Raw genomic sequence first — 4,210 nt, 5'->3', positions numbered from 1 at the left:
GCTTGTAGTTTTTAATTATATGGGGGTACTTCAGTTCCAGAGCTACAGTGTAATGTTTTAAATGTTGGTGTCATCTGCAGTTCATTATGATTTGCATGTGTTTTAATTACATCTGTTGCCAAATTCAAAGGGCCTTGGTGTTCAAAAACTCCAGATGCTTTTTAGTTCAGTATATCCTACAAATATGGAGAATCTACTATGCGCATAGCGTTGGGGATGCAACAGTGATGGTGTCCTTGCCTTCAAGGCATGTGGAGTTCCAGTATAACAGACATGTCCAGAAGCATAAAATTTCTATACAGTACAGTAATGTAGAGACAAAAGAACGGAAGCCCCAGGGAGGTGCCCAGAGAGGTCAGGATCGACTTCCTGGAGGAGAGGCCTGAGCCCAGATGCTGGATAGGCTTTGTGGGAGTGAGTTGCAGTAGTGTGACGTAGGATGGAGTGTGCATAGAGCTACCACTAACTCATTGTGCCTGGAGTTTAAAATACAAGACTGGGAAAGAAGTTGAAGTGGCAGAGCCTTAGACCTCTAGGGTCTTACATGATATCCTATGGAGGATCAGACCTTACTTTTAGGTAGAGGCAGCCATATGTGATGTGAGTGGATCTGTTGTACATGTTCCTGTGCCTGTAGTAGAAAGATGGATTGGAGGGGGCATAACTAGGCTTCAGTGAGGTAGATGTGGTAGTTCAGGAGAGCGCTGAAGAGTGGAGTAGGGCGCTGTTGAAGTTGGTGAGGGGCTAGACTTGGGGAGTTTGGGGGTGGGGGGAGAATGGTAGAATTTTATCATTGATTAGATGTGGTATAGAGAGAAAGGAAAGGAAAGTTTAGGATAAGTCCTGGGTATCTGGCTTAGTCAACTGAGGAAACAATTAGTCACAGAGAAAGGGAGCAGGTGAGGACACATCTAGAGGCATGAGTTCACATTCAGTTTTGGACATGTCAGTTTTGAGGTACTGGAATATTGTGCCAGTCTGTCCTGCCTGAAAATGTTGAAGATGTGAGAAAGATGAGTAAACACTAACTCATGTTCAGAGTAGAAGTTAAAACATTCATGATTTCAGAGAACTTTAGGAGATTTGCTGTTCCATTGACCCACCCTACCTCTTTTGTCTGTACCTCTTGCATGTTGGGCAAGAATGTTTTGCTTAGTCTCATGACCTTTCACAATCACCTTCCCCACCCAACCCTGTTTCTCCCCTACCCGCTTCCAGTTTTTGAAAACTGTGGCTACCTTTCACAGGTTGGAGCTGAGGTGAGCAGTATCTGGACTATGATATTGGTTGCCCTCAGTGATTTCTGCGTGACAGAATTGAGCCTCTGAATAGGAAAGTGCTTGGGGAAAGTATGCCAATTTCTAGCCCATTCTTTGAACTTGTCCAATAGACTAATTGCAAACACCCCTCCTTCACTCATTCCTCCCTGTCTGGTGAAAGAGCAGCTTCCTCTCTTGTGTTCTGAAGACCCAAATTATGGTAGCAGTGAAGCAAAAAAGATGGAGGATGGTCACTCTGGGACTTATTGAATCATTCTCGTTCCTGCCGGCTTTAAATTGTGTGTAATTCCTGGCATAGTCCTGTAAATGCTTTTTTCCTCTGCCTGGGAGCTGCTGGATAGGAAATCTGTCCATGTTGGCCAGGGACATAACAAATTGAACTTACCTGCGTAACGTCTTCAGAGTGTCTGCCATACCACATGGAACTGAGAAGAGAAGTCTCTATTACCCTGCTCCCCAATACTTACTCTTTAGAGGGCAAAAGAGCCACTTGTTATGTCTGAATTTAATGGTTGCGCTCTCCCACTGTGTTAGTGTTTCTCACCCTTGTCTGCACTTAGGAATCACCTGGGGAACTTTGAGAACGGCAGATGTCTGGGTCTCAAAACCTCCAAAGTGGCCTGGGGTATTTCCAGAGTGCAGTGAAGTCTGAGAACCACTGCTATATCCTATTGCCTTTTTTTAAAAGTTTATTTTCTTTGGAAATAATTTCAAACTTAAAGTTGCAAGAATAGAATTTTACATATAAGGCCCAAACGTCCTTTACTTAGATTCAGCTATTAACATTTTGTCCCCTTTGATTTGTCATTTGTGATCTTGTATGTGCACTGTCTTTCTGCATGTATCCCATGGCCCTTTACGCCTAGTACTTCAGTGGGCACTTCCTAAAAATAATCTGACAACTACAGTACAGTTATCAAATTCAGTACATTTAACACTGGTATAATACTTTATCATTCGTATTCAAATTGATCTCATATGTCCTGTAAGCATTTTTTTCTCCTGCAGTTCTGGATCCAGTCTATGATTAGGTGTTATGGATAGTTGTCAGGTCTCTTTGTTCTCCTTTAATCTGGAGCATTTCCATAGTTTTGTCACTTATGACATAGACATTTTAGAAGAACGTAGTCTCTTTTAAATGATGCTTATTTGGGGTTTATCCATCTAATTGCGTAAGATTAGGTTTTGCATTCCAGGTGACTAGAACACTTCCTGTGTCATGTGTCCTCCGGGCATGATATCAGAAAGTACACAATGTCATCTGTCTTTCATGGTGGTGTTAATTATGATCACCTGGTATATCATTCAGAGTCCAATGAGGGGAAATGTAAACAGGAAAAATTTAATATAAACAATTGTTAACCATGTAGAAGATTTGTTACTAAAAGGAGTAAAAAAAAAAAACAAAACTAATGCAGCTTAGTAGAAAATAGCTACCACCCCGAGGGTCATGGGAAGAAAGGGATAGGAAGGAACTTAGAAACTCAGAAGAGGGCCCTGCAAGGCTTGAGTCAGACCTCCGAAGAGCGGTGTGGAATGCGCTGCCTGCCTTGTGCAGCGGAGTAAACTCACTGGAGGTGCTCGCCACTGAGCTGCAAGAACAGAGAGCCACCATTGTGGAGAGTGCTGCGGAGACCCGTGCTAGACCAACATATAAACCGTCCCCTTCAGAGACCCGCCCCATTGGCTATGTAGCAGAGGAGAAATGGAGTTTTGCAGAGTCCTGGCTTTGGTGTGGCAAGAAAGGGTGAGTTTGGGGCTAGGAGGCAACAAATTGAGAGGTCTGGCATACCTAGTCACCTAGTCACGTTCCATCACCATGCAATAGTTACTTTTTTCTCCCAGCTCATAAGAATCTTTAGAGACATACTATAAGACCATATTATTCTGTTCCTCACTAAACTTCTCCCTAGATTTAGCAAATATTGCCCATTCCTGCCTGATTGAATCTTGACTATGGTGTTTGTTGTTTTAGATTCCATCTTTACTGTGATGATTGTAAAACACTTTTTTCTCATTTACCAGTCTATCTTCCCTTCCTTCTCCAATGATTTATTTTTATGTTTCTATATTCTTTATGGACTGATGGATTCTCATTTTTTTCAATGGTTTGTAATCGTTATTGTCCTTTTTTGTTTTGGTTCTCAAATAGTTTCAGAATGGGCCAGTGGGAGCCTCTTAAGTTGCCTCCTGTCCTGTCAGTTTTTTTGAACACATCCATAATGCTTATCATAAGATGTCCTAGGTCCATCTTGTACCTTACCTAGTGTGCCTCAGCCTTGGAATCAGTTTGAGGAGTCTGTCGCTGTCACTAGCTGTGCTTATTGCTACTATGTCTTTGCTTCTCAACACATTGGAGATTGTCTTATTGCCTTTTAAAAATTGTTCTAATTTTTTTTTTAACAAAAGTAATGGTGCTTTAAAAATATAACTATACAGATATCTATAAAGAAAAAGTTACCCACAGGTAAACAAGTTTGGAAGTGGTATGTATCCTTCCAGACTACGGTTGACCCTTGAGCAATACTGGTTTGGAATGCTCAGGTCCACTTACATGCAGATTGTTTACACACACACACACACACACACACACACACACACACACACACAGTTGGCTTTCTATTTCCTTGGTTTCTGCATTCTGAGATTCAACTAACCACAGATTAAAGACAGTATTTTTGATCCGAGGTTGAGAATCTGCAGACCTGGAGGCTGTCATGACTGTACATTGTTCTATGCCATCTTATATAACTAACTTGAGCATCCACGGATTTTGGTATCCATGAAGGGTTCTAGAACCAATCTCCTGTGGATACTGAGGGACTATAGTTAAGTTTTGGGGAAGTCAAAAGTTATATGTAGATTTTCAACTGTGGTGGGGGTGGGGGTGGGTGCCTATAACACCCCTGTTCAAAGGTCAACTGTATTTT

The sequence above is a fragment of the Pteropus medius genome, unplaced genomic scaffold (genome assembly GCF_902729225.1).
Source record: "Pteropus medius unplaced genomic scaffold, Ma_sr-lr_union100, whole genome shotgun sequence".
Taxonomy (NCBI): Eukaryota; Metazoa; Chordata; class Mammalia; order Chiroptera; family Pteropodidae; genus Pteropus; species Pteropus medius.
This window is presented reverse-complemented; position numbering follows the sequence as displayed.